The sequence below is a fragment of the Diabrotica virgifera genome, chromosome 2, assembly GCF_917563875.1.
Source record: "Diabrotica virgifera virgifera chromosome 2, PGI_DIABVI_V3a".
NCBI classification, from domain to species: Eukaryota; Metazoa; Arthropoda; class Insecta; order Coleoptera; family Chrysomelidae; genus Diabrotica; species Diabrotica virgifera.
Genome location: NC_065444.1, coordinates 28,181,948 through 28,195,863, shown reverse-complemented (window position 1 = coordinate 28,195,863; position 13,916 = coordinate 28,181,948). Strand labels below are relative to the sequence as shown.

General features: G+C 30.9%; 1 protein-coding gene across 3 annotated transcripts in view; it reads left to right on the top strand.

Annotated features, from left to right (window-relative positions):
• Positions 1 to 1,880: 1,880 nt before the first annotated feature.
• Positions 1,881 to 13,916, top strand: part of LOC126880010 (neo-calmodulin-like) — a 46,460-nt gene continuing 34,424 nt past the window's right edge. For 2 of the 3 annotated variants that reach the window (XM_050643524.1, XM_050643521.1), the window contains exon 1: positions 1,881 to 2,037. The gene's annotated coding sequence lies outside the window, so the exon portion shown is untranslated. Of the gene's footprint in view, positions 2,038 to 11,282; positions 11,473 to 13,916 lie in introns of those variants that run through there. The other variant, XM_050643522.1, reaches the window with a different exon arrangement.

Below are 13,916 nucleotides of genomic sequence, written 5' to 3'. Positions count from 1 at the left end.
TAACCTATATCTTCCATCCTTTTCTATTTCCTGTCAATATTTTCAATTTATTGGGTTATTTTTGTTTTTTTCCGCTTTTACTACTTGCTGTATCCATTTTTTCTTGGTCTGCCTCTTTCCCTTTTTACAATGTTCTTTGCTTCGTGAACTGTCCTTATAATTCTAGCAGGTTGCATCCTCAGCAAATGCCAAAACCAGTTCATTTGTCTCTTTGCTATTTTATTCATTATCAATTTTTGGTTGGCCATTCTCCTAACAGTCTCGTTGCTTAATCTATTCCATTTTATCTTTCCAACTATCCTTCTTAGGTGCCTCATCTCCATTGCATTTAACCTGCTTGTATCTTTTTCCAGAATTCTCCAGTTTTCACTTGCATAGAGCACAGTCGGTACCGATCACTATTGTGTTACTTATATGTATGTACATATATTTTTAACCTTGTCTCTCATGTAAGTTCTCTTTTCCCAGTATTGGGGCTAACGCATAGTATAACTTGTTTGACTTCTTGGCTCTATTTGTTATTTCCCAGTCTATTTTTTCGTCATTAAGTGGCCTCTCCCATTTCTCGCCATTCATTCCTATTGTGTGTGAGGCGTTTCCACATTGGTCCTGAGACCATTTTGATCATCGGACCAGCGCATTTAAGGTCTTTCTCTTGGTCTCTTCGCTTCGTACGGTAGCCTGTTTCCAACTTCTTTGTTCCATCTACCATTTTAGAGACTTTCGTTGTGTCAGCCCATTTCCATTTCAATTTAGCTGCTTGTTCGACGACGTCCATTACTTTTGTTTTGTTCCGGGTTGCTCCGTTTGTTTGCCGATCTATGAGTGAGATACCAAGCGCCTGTCGTTCCATGACTCGCTGAGTTTTTCGAATCTTGTCCATGTTCATGTTTGTGAATATCCAGATTTGAGCTCCGTAAAGTGACAACCAGAAAGATACAAGAATCGAACACTTTTGTTCGAAGGTTTTGTGGTATCTTTTTGTCTTTCATGGTATTCTGCATTTCATCTGCAAAAGTTACTTCCACTATTTCTTTCTAGTATCTAGTATCAAGTATCTAGTCTCTCTTCCATACTTAATGGTGATTTGCATTGGTTGTCTGCCAAACAACCAACTCTTCTAGGATTGTATAAGCTTGCAGTTTCTTTAACTTTTTTGTGCATATTGAATGAATCGTGTTTATGTTGTGTGTATGCTGTATTTCCATACATTGTTCTCTTAGCCATGTAACCTTAAGGTATGTATCCATTACGTTGGTTATCCGTGCTCCATGTAGCTGCTTCAATGGATACGGCATGCTCTCCTCTACTATAAACCGCAAACAGTTTGAATCACCGAGAGTGGGCGCCGAGCGGGAGCACCAACGTATTCACTATGTGGAGCAGCTACACGGAGCACGGAACACCAACCTAATGGATACGTACCTTTAGCTATTCGATAATTGAGATAGGAGATAATTGAGAAAGGATAGACAAAAAGGTGTTGATATTTTTGTCTATCATTTTGTGTACTGTTGTGTCCTGATCTTTGAAATTTCCCCTCCTTAATTTCTTTCCATTCTTTTCTAATGACCGAAATTTTTTTGTTGTAATTTATGTGTAGCATTTTTCTTAAAGGCACATTGAAAATATTTTTAGTTTCTAATTACACATTTTTTTAAATGTAATAAATTGTTCTAGCGATTTTCTATGATGCAGAGTTCACAGAAAACAATATTTAAGAGTAAATAAAAATTTCTAGCGATATCATTTGATAATAATTGTGTTATGGTTATTTAATTTAAAAAAATATTTAGTAATTATTTTCTTAATTTACTACATATTATTGTTGTGTTAATGAGTAGAAATTACTAAGAAAGGCAAAAAATTTGAACGGCAGACGAGGCAATCTACATCTTGTTTAGATGACCTATGAACAGACATGTGGTGATTTAAAATGTTATATATTTCTTGTTTTGTTGATAACAATAAACTAAACTGTAAACGGTTAAACTATTTAAAAACGTGTCATTCAGTATATTAGGATTTATTAAAGAGGTATGTAAATCATTTCCTTTTATTTAGTCTTCCAAAAGCTTAAATTGTTGGTTAATGTTTGGCATACTCCAATTTTTTTATGTTGGGAGAAGATAAAAATAAAAAAAAAATAATAACAAAAAAATATAAAACACCATATTTGTGGATTTTTGCACCAAATAAAACTAATTTTATAAAACATTAGTAACTATGTGAAATGTTAGCTTTCATCGTTTTATATTGAGTTATGAATGTTATCAAAGATACGATCGATTTTATCCACGTTTTATTTATGATTCTATGAAAAATTTAGACCAACAGTTCGGCAATCGTTCTAATATTTACATCATAGTCGTTTCTGGCACCCTAGTGTCCACCGCTATCTACTTCACCTGTCATCATCCTGTATATTAGGGTGCATCTAAAAAATAAAAGTTGGAAATGTTATATCTAATAGCATGAAAAAGTTGCTAGTGTTATTTTTCAGCATATTAGTATTTTAAATTTTTTTCTAAGCGAATTTTCTGACCCCCCCCCCCCCCAACGACCTTGAATTTTATTAAATATCTGATTTTTATGGAAACTTAAATTTATATTATTTGGAATAAAATATGTGCTAACTCGATCTAAGATCAATTAAAAAAACTTAAAATGTTGTCAATTACAAATTTAAACGATATTTAAAGTTTTATTTTGTTTTTCCAGTCTCCCCAATTTCTTTTGAAATGTCCCGCTTCGTGAGTCCGTGCGTGTAATTTTCACTTGTTTGGTGCGATGCCTTACTTTGTTATTATTGTTGTTTGTATATTAAAATTTTTTAAAATAGATAAACCAGGACCATGAGGAATAAAATCAAGATGTGCTGTGGACCGCCCCATTTTTGGGGAACCACCAAATATACCTGCAAATGTTTTACCCAAATACAAACAAGCGATGAAGTTTTGTGGTTGCAAGAGGATAAAAAACTCAGTCAGAAAGAGCCAGAATTTTCTGGTATTGCCGAAGAGGCTGCAATTAAATTGGAGGAAATATGGAAACAGGCTTTAATTCCAATAATTTAACATACAAGAATTATTCAGCTTTTAAAAGCCTATCATGACAAATATATGAAACTTATTAAACCATTTAGGAACAGGCAAAACAGTGAATTTTACAAAAATAAAATTCAATGCTTTAAGAACAAAAGTAAAACTACACGTTTCGATCTTGCAGCATGCAAATGTGACACTCTGATTAATTGTCTTTGTAGCAAATCTCAAAAAGTGCCTCTGGATGAGCGCGAATTTCTATTAAATCAAAGAGGTCCCAGAAAAATGGTGATAAGCCCAAGTTTTATGGTCAATCGATCGTGAAAGAACACATAACACTTGTGCGTGAGCCAGGGTGCTAATATTTCGGATATGGGTATCCGCTGTCTGGTATATCAGAAAATATCAAATCCAGCTATTGCATGTGACGAAACAGTCGTAAATACTGGCATTAAAGGTGATGTAATACGGCTGTTAGAAGAACATCTCCAAAAAACCACTTCGGTGGTTTGTATGTCTGTGACATTCACATGATCTACCCCTTGGACATCAAAAGAAGTTTGCCAGTGACCAAATCAAAAAACGTGAGGGTCTTAAAACTTTCTGCTGTAACAATTTTGATTCAATCGACTACTTTGAGTTAATTAACTAACAAGAATATCACCTTACAGAACCACCTATATTCTCTAGATTTTCGAGTGACAATCTGCAAGATTTTATTAAGAATCCTAACTTAGACTCTTTTAACATTGGGACTAAGAAATATCACTGCTACAAACAATGTGTAGAACGATTTGTCAAGGTTGTGACACAAGCTTCGCTAGCAGTTTGTGGAGCGTATTCGAGGGATGGATTTATAAAAACTTGAATTGATTCCAGAAAAACTATGCCTCACTTTAACGCTAAATCGAAAGACATCTTCGAATAGTATGCTTTTAACATATTTTTTTGTAATATTTATATACCTAATTTTGTACTTTGCTTTATATTTATTTTAGTATTAAAAAATTTGGGTGATGTCAGGGAGAAGGATAAGTTAGGCTATTTTGTTATAAAAAGAATGTTATAGTATACTTTTCTTAAGTAAAATTTTTAATTGCCTTGTGAAACCAGAATTTTTTTCCAATTTAAACCGAATTTATTTATTCAAGTTATATAAGTAGTCCAGAAAGCCACTGCGCATCCGCTAGGAAAAATATTCTAATTCGGATTTTTTGCACAAACTTACTCAAAAAGGACTCCTTTTAACAAATTTGCATGTTGCCAGGACCAAAAGGTGATCAAAAATTTTTTAAACGTTTTTTTTGTTTTTTTCCTAAAATAATTTTTTTTGCATGGAAAAAAGTTTTTTTTAGGATTTTTGGATCATTCCAAACAGAAAAGGTCTTTAGTAACTTTTCTCTAAAAATGATAGTTTTTGACATATAAGCAATTAAAAATTGAAAAATTGCGAAATCGGCCATTTTTAACACTCAAAACTATGTGAAAAACTGAAAATTTGAATGCTACCAAGGTAAGTGGATATTCTTTAAACATCTATTGATGAAATCCCGAAGAGTTTTTTGCAATCCTCTATTAAAAACTCCTTTGTTTTTTAATTGCTAATCAAGCTTGCGCGACACTATTTTCCACCGACAGTATGGTGCAAATGAAAGGAATAAATTCGTTATTTCGTAAACCGGCGACTTTAAAGAAAAATCCCGAAACAGGTTGATTTTTATTTTTAAGCTATGATATTGCGGCATATATGGTATACTAGTGACGTCATCCGTCTGGGCGCGATGACGTAACCGATGATTTTTTTAAATGAGAATAGGGGTCGTGTGGTTGCTCATTTGAAAGGTCCTTCAATTCTCTATTCAGTAATGTAAACATTTACATTATTATTTATACAGGGTGTCCTTCTACTTCTTTTTTTGTCAAATAATTTAATTTAATAAAAAGTTTTTGGACACTCTGTATAAATAATTATGTAAATGTTTATATTACTGAATAGAGAATTAAAAAACCTTTCAAATGAGCTAGCAAGCGACCCCTATTCTCATTTAAAGAAATCATCGATTACGTCATCACGCCCAGATGGATGACGTCACTAGTATACCATATATGCCACAATATCATAACTTAAAAATAAAAATCGACCTATTTCGGGATTTTTTCTTAAAGTCGCCGGTTTACGAAATAACAAATTTATTCCTTTCATTTTCACCATACTGTCGGTGGAAAATAGTGTCGCGCACGCTTGATTAGCAATTAAAAAACAAAAGAGTTTTAAATATTGTATTGCAAAAAACTCTTCGGAATTTCATCAACCGATGTTGAAAAAATATCTACCTACCTTGGCAACATTCAAATTTTCAGTTTTTCACATAGTTTTTGAGGGTTAAAAATGGCCGATTTCGCAATTTTTTAATTTTTAATCGCTTATATGTAAAAAACTATCATTTTTAGAAAAAAGTCACTAAATACCTTTTCTGTTTGGAATGATCCAAAAAACTTAAAAAAAAACTTTTTTCCATGCAAAAAAATAATTTTGGTAAAAAAACAAAAAAAAAAAAACGTTTAAAAAATTTTTGACCACCTTTTGGTCCTGGCAACATGCAAATTTGTTAAAAGGAGTCCTTTTTGAGTAAGATCGTGCAAAAAATCCTAATCAGAATATTTTCCCTAGCGGATGCGCAGTGGCTTTCTGGACTAAAGGTATTACATTTCGATTACAAAAGAAATTCGCATATTAATGTATTTTTTCCAATTTTTAGTTGCCGTGGGGGGCAGAAAATATTTTTTTATTTCAACGCAATTTTAGTAAAATACTAAATAGTGTGTTAGGCAACTTTTGTGAGCTATTACATTTTCGTTTCGAAATAATTTTTTTTTTCGTCTCCTAACATTTTTTCAAAATTGTTAATTGTATTGGGGGGGCAGAAGATATTTTACAATTTCGAAAAATTTTTACCAAACTACTTAACAGTTGATTGGGCAACTTTTGTAAGGTATTACTTTTCCACCACAAAAAACATTTTTTTTTTCGCCTTTTTCGATGCTCCCTACTGTATATGCCTTTTAGTCATGGCTTGTCAGATGCATTCCTACCATATCTTTCTCAGGCATCCCCTCCCCTTTCTCTACACTGATCTCCAGTCCATCACTTTCTTTGGCCACCTGTCTCCATTCATACCTCTTACATGTCCGTACCATCTCAAACTTTTGGCTTCAATGCTATCAATTATTGTTATTTCAATACCCATTTTTTCATGCCTTGTCCTTCCTTATTTTGACCTAAAGTGTTAGTCTACACCAACTTTTCTAAAACCCGATTTCCATTGACACTAGCTTCTTTTTTTAACATTCTGTCATTTGCAAGACAGCTCCATAAGTTGCAATGCTTTCGACTATGGTCCTTTAGATTCAGATTTTTGTATTTACATATCTATTAAAAAGGTTTTATAGTGTTATACGCCTTTCTATTCCTAATCTCCACACATTTCTATTGTGGCAGTCTTCATCTCTTTAAATTTCTTTCCGACATCGCCTTGAAGATGCCCTTCATCCACATGGTTTCTGGTCTTTCTCGTTTTCGTTTTTCTGTGGGGGTATATTGTTATTGTAACACTTTTTTGGGAATTTTTAATTTCTGCATTTTTCTTACCTATCCGTACCATACTAGCTGTTGTCTTGCGAGGTCATCTATAGCGGCATGCTTCATTTATTATCTTTTTTAATTGCTAATTTTAAATATTAACTTTCTTTTCTAAACGAAAATAATATGGGTCATTTAAAATTCACAATTCTTTCTATACGAAACCAGATGCTAATGGCCGGTTCAGTCTCAGTTTAAAAATTCCCTATTAAATAGTAAACATTATCAGACCTTATGTCAATGAATCACTTTTTGAATGCATTCGAGGACGCTTCTTGACAGAAATATTTTCAGTTTTTAAAACATCAGATAAAGGACCAGCCTCTTTATGTTGATAAATTTGTCTTCAACGTAAAACCACACACATGTGTTTTTTTCAGTATAGTCACAGCAACCACCCGGCGCCACTCCACTTTTCGCCACCACACTTGCAAAGAATAACAAACCCTCTTTTGAGAAATATTCACGCTATTTTACCGACACAAATAAATATAATATTGATAAGTTGTTGTTTTTACACTTATTTGAATTTAAGTTAATTGATTCCGTTAACGAACAACGGAACACATCTATGATTGTTCTTTCTATTTCCATTTGTATTCTAATGACGTTATTTCTTATGTGTTCTAGTAGCGATCTTCTTGCTGACTTCCTCCAAAAATCCATCTAAGTGGCTAATAATTTAGCGTTGTACCTCTTGCTTAATGGCCAGACTTCAGCTCCATAGGTTAATACTGGTTTTAATATTGTGTAGTCAATTCGTTTTTTATTTTCTGTTCTTATATTTTTTTACCACAGTACCAAACTCAGGGATCCTATCATCTGTCTTCCCTTTACTATCCTTTCTTTAATATTTTCTTATGTTTCGTCATGTGCTCGTTAGTGATTCCCAGGTATAGGTATTCATTGTAGCTTGCAATAATTGTCTCCTATTACAGGACCAGGTTCTCCGTTCCTTCCTTTCCTACGCATAGATATTGTGTTTTTTGGTATTTACCTCCAGCTCCTACTTTCTGTATTTTTTTATTAGTTTCCTTGCCATATATTCAAGATCTCCCTTGTTGAATAATATTGGCGATACCCAGCATCCTCGCCTTTATTGTATCTTGACCAATAACCATTAGAAGCAGAGTATAGAAGTAACAAGCTGAAAATGCGAACATTATCATAACGAAAACTTTGTTTATTTGCGTATTTTAATGCATAATATGAAAAATTGCTATCATAAAAAGTTGTTTAGAATTAAAAATTATGTTTTAATGTGCAATTATATCATTCTAATTTAAATATTTTGAACTATAAAGGTACTTTACTCTTGATCGAAATTCATATTTTTTATATACCTCATATAAAACTAATAAAATTTGATATATGATGGTTGCATCATAAATCTTAGACCATAAAGAGCTTTTTATGAAGAATAGCTTTTCTTCGTCAAATTAAAAATAAAAGAGTTTATAAATGAAAATGTTGTTGGTATCCATAATTTGAGAAAAATTTTCAAATATTTTTCCATTAGAAGGATTCACATATCAGACCATAATTTTTTATTCCAAACAACATTTCATATAGTCGGTTCGCTAAACTCAGACACAACTGCTAAATCAACTACTAAACTACTATACAACTACTAAATAGTTAATAATTACTAAATAATTTGTAATTTTGACAATTTTGGCAAAATTGGAAAAAACTAAAAAATTACCTACTAAAGTCACTAGTTAGTTGTGCCTGAGTTTAGCGAACCGACTATAATAACAATTTTCATTTCATAACAAATGAAACAGTCAATTTATCATTAGGTACTCCCATTAAAGGGGAAGCCGTATACTCGTATAAACCTTTTTAAAGTTTTTAATAAATAATATTATTACTTTCAAAATATACTCAAATTGTATTTTTGAACATCTTATTTATTTTATATAATAATTAAATTCACTATCAAATTAATGTCATTGATATTTTATTAATACTTCATTTAAAATTTAGTTTGACATTCACGAAGTGTCAAACTCAAATGTAAATAACCCATGCTTTGCTTGACAAATTCAGAAAATGCGAGCATTATCATAACGAAAACTTTATTTATTTACGTATTTAAATTCATAATATGGAAAATTGCTATTATGAAAAGTTGTTTAGAATTAATAATTATGTTTTAACCTTCCGATGACCAACCTTTTTTTGTTACACGGGTGACCGAGGGGGAAAAATGACCCCAGGTCAAAAATGTCAAAAATGTCAATTAACAAAAAAATGAAGTTTTTTTTTATGGCATGGATTTTATGTCATTCAGTCAGTCACAACATGAGTATTAGTGTCATGTGTAGTGTGAGTAAGTGTCTTGTTACTTTGCAAAGTCGATGTCATTAGCGTAAAACTACTTGGAATTACACATAATAGACGGTATTTTACTAAACATCAACTTCAGAATATATTTTTTATTCGTAAAATATAAGAAATTTTTTTTTATTTCAAAATATGAGGATATCTAGAATGATATTAAAGTCAAATAAAAAAATAATGAGTTAAAATATGAAAATGCTTTTGAATTTATTAAAGAAAAACATACGCTGGGGTCACAATTTTCCCCGCTGGGTCATCCGAAGGTTAATGTGCAATTATATCATTCTAATTTAAATGTTATGAACTATAAAGGAAGAGAAGTAAATTAATTGCTGGTGTGGGAATGTAAAATCCTTCGAATGATATATGGCCCTTGCAGAGACAGCGTTAAAAACGTATGGAGGCGCAGATACAATAACGAGCTAGAGTCTCTATTCGGAAAAGAAAATCTAGTCAGATATATAAAGGCCAATAGACTCAGATGGGCAGGGCATGTGATAAGCAGTAACGACAATCGCATTATAAACAATGTGTTCTGGGAAAGGCCAGATGAAGAAGGTCTGTAGGGCGGCCTAGAAAAAGGTGGAAAGATGCAGTCAAAGAAGATCTAGAGAAAATGGGAGTGCGACAATAGGAATTAGTGGCACAGGACCGACAAACGCAAGGCAATAGTAAATGCGGCAAAGACTCACGAAGAGTTGTAGCGCCATTGATGATGATGATGATGATGATGATGATGATGATGATGATGATGATGATGATGATGATGATGATGATGATGATGATGATGATGATGATGATGATGATGATGATGATGATGATGATGATGATGATGATGATGATGATGATGATGATGATGATGATGATGATGAACTATAAAGGCACTTTACTCTTGATCTTCATATTTTTTATATTTCTCGTATAAAATTAATAAAATTTTATATATGATATCATAAATCTTAGACCACGAAGAGCTTTTTATGAAGAATAACTTTCTTCGTCAAATTAAAAATAAAAGAGTTATAAATGAAAATGTTGTTGGTATCCATAATTTGATAAAAATCTTCAAATATTTTTTTCCATTAGAAGGCTGTAATTGCACATATCAGAACATAATTTTTTATTCCAAACAAAATTATTTCATGTAGTCGGTTCGCTAAACTCAGACACAACTGGCTAGTCATTTTATTAAATAATTTTGCCAATTGGGCAAAAAGAATAATTACTAAATAGTTAATAAGTACTAAATAATTAGTAATTTTGCCAATTTTGGCAAAATTCGCAAAAAACAAAAAATTATCTACTATCACTAGCCAGTTGTGTGGAGTTTAGCGAACCGACTATAATAACAATTTTCATTTCATAACGAATGGAACAGTCCATTTATCATTAAAGGGGAGGGCGTATACTCGTATAAACCTTTTTAAAGCTGTTAAAAAAAATTATTGCTTTTAAAATATACTCAAATTGTATTTTTGTACATCTTATTTATTTTATATAATACCTAATTAAATTCACTATCAAATGTCATTGATATTTTATTAATACTTAATTTAAAATTTAGTTTAAAATTCACGAAGTGTCAAACTCAAATAATGTAAATAACCTATGCTTTGCTTAACAAATCGAGATTCAAAAACTAGCCTACTTACTATCAACGATTTCAGCTGAGGTGTAGTGTGTAGGAAGAAAATAAATGGATTGTGACGTCACATTTTAGACTTTGAGGGCGATTATCTCGAAGACGGTTAGAGATATCGAAATGTCGTTTTCAGATTTGGATTCAGAAGACAAAACTACAAAGAAACCATCGATAAATCTGCTCTATATATTGCAGGAGTGGCAACGCAATAACACAGAGGCTTTGCGAATTTATAAACGAAAAGTTTTCGTTGAAAACGAGGAAACGAGGAAAACTATCTAGTATTTAAGAAAGTTTCATTCACATAATAATCATCCAGACCAACATGATCTAAAAACAACCTGTAAAATCAAAAAATGCAATTAGGTAAATCAAAGTTTTTTGAAGAAAAAAATTCAATCATTCGATAAAATTAGAACATTTCCTTCTCTATCACACTAAAATAGAAGTTACGAATAGTTTCGAAAACTACGTAGGTGTCCGCTATATTGATTTCCTCCGAGCTAAAATCCAACCCTGTCCTCCCTTTAATCTTCCAGTAAAAAACTCATTCAAAATAAACAAAGGAACCCCAAGAATCACTCTCATCAGCTGTGCCAATCAAAACAAATTCGGCGACTGATAAAAAATAAAAAAAATATATAACACATAAATGGAAAATCTGTGAGCAGGTGGTGGGGGAGGGAAAATCAACGAAAATCTGACACACCTCTCTGCAGTGTTTACCAGCAACTTGTGAATGAGGTCTCCAGAGTGAAGTTTAACGTTGTAAAAGCTGTTTCGTATGTAATTATCCAACTGTAAGTAATTAAAAGTAATTAATTAAATAAAAGTTGAGCTTAGGAACAATATTTTAAAGAGGCAAAATTTTTCGGAATTTTCTTTTTGCAAAAAGCTTAAAATTTTTATAACGTAGAATTTTGTACATTAGAAATAGTTACTTAATAAAGTCTCATTTTTATGAAAAAAAGTTATTAATAAACCCAAGACAGCTTAATTGATGACAACTACGGTTGTTTATTGATTAGTCTCATCAAATAAAATTACAATACACGTAAATCAAATGTAATTCTGTACAGGTTGAAACATATTTTATATCAAAGTTTAAGTGAAAACAAAACATATTTTCAAAAAAGTAGGTATATGATTTATATAACGGGATCATTGTTTAAATGACGAAAAATTTCATACAATTTTCTTTTTTAACTGCTGTGGTAATTCATGTTTTTATGAAGGTTTTTATAATTTTTTTCTGCAAAGTTGAAGGTTTCATTTAAACTTGACTCTTAATTTATTTAAATGATTATAAATAAAGCTTGAAAAACAAATGTGCAAAGAATTATTATTTGCATTATAAATAAGCAATATAAATATTTTATTTTGCAGTAAAAGTTTCGTTATGTAAAGTTTCGTTATACAGTCCCTGGCCATATTATTATGACCACCTATGAATTTTTATAAAAATCAACTATTCCACTAGGTACGTTTTGTTTAAAATATGATTTTTAAATTTAATTTTGTTATGCAATGTTATTGTTATGCATTAACTATAATATATTTAATAATAAACAGCAATAAAATATTTGAAAATATTACATTATTTATATTTTTTTAATATTTTGTTGAACTTCTGACCTTAATCAGATGGAAAATATTTGGAAGCTTTTAAAACGAGAAATTTCCGATGAAAAGGTCACTAACGAAATTGTTTTGATTAAAGAACTAATATATCGTTGAAACCACAATAACAAATTGAAACAAAAAAAATAACGGCATTCAAAATATGCCAAGACGGGTACTAGCGGTAATCAAAGTTAGAGGGGGCTCAGCAAAATATTAAGAAAATACAAATATGTGATACTTACAAATGGTTTATTGCTGTTTATTATTAAATGTATTATATTTAATAATAAACACCATTAAAACATTTAAAAATATCACATATTTTTATTTTTCCAATATTTTGTTGAGCCACCTTTAACTTTGATTAGCGCTTGTATCCGTCTTATCTTACTTTGAATGTAGTTACATTTTTTTTTTGCTTCAATTTGTCATTGTGTTTTCAATGATATATTAGTACTTTAATCAAAACAATTTCGTTAGTGACCTTTTCATTGGAAATTTCTCGATCTAACAGCTCCCAAATATTTTCAATCTGATTAAGGTCAGAAGTTCAACAAATTATTAAAAAGGGAAATAAACATGTAATATTTTCAAATGTTTTATTGGTGTTTATTATTAAATATAATATAGTTAATGTACAACATTAACCTTACATAACAAAATTAAATTTAAAAATCATGTTTTAAACAAAACGTACCTAGTGGAATAGTTGATTTTTATAAAAATTCATAGGTGGTCATAATAATATGGCCAGGGAGCCATATAGCGCTTGTATCCGTCTTGCCATACTTTGAATGCAGTTAAATTTTTTTTTGCTTCAATTTGTCATTGTCTTTTCAATGATATATTAGTCCTTTAATCAAAACAATTTCGTTAGTGACCTTTTCATCGGAAATTTCTCGTTCTAACAGCTCCCAAATATTTTCAATCTGATTAAGGTCAGAGGTTCAACAAATTATTAAAAAGGAAATAAACATGTAATATTTTCAAATGTTTTATTGGTGTTAATGTACAACATTAAACATTAGATAACATAATTAAATTTAAAAATCATGTTTTAAACAAAACGTACCTAGTGGAATAGTTGATTTTTATAAAAATTCATAGGTGGTCATAATAATATGGCCAGGGACTGTATGTATAAAGAAAACAAAATTTGGTTGAAAATGATTCAATAGTTTTTTTAATTGCAAAAAGGAGCTTGTTGCAGATATAGCATACACTTTTATAAGGTCGACTTTTATTTTCAACAAATGCATTGATAAATCAAAATTTCACTTAAGTTCCCCTTCAAAATGACGATTGAAAATTGTTCTAATTTGTTTATAACTTGTTTTTTAATAACATCACGGTGATTAAAAATTTTGAACTGCCATTTCGATAATCGTGTGCCTGACAATTTTTCACACATTAAAAACATTTTTGTATGACCATTTTTTGCTGAGATAACTGTTTCAACGTTAAAAATTCATAATTTATTTATTTATCAATATTAACATTTTAAACTGCGTGAGTAGATACATATATCAACCCTACTACTTAACAATATACAGGATGTAACAAAAATACAGGTCATAAATTAAATCACATATTCTGGGACCAAAAATAGTTCGAATGAACC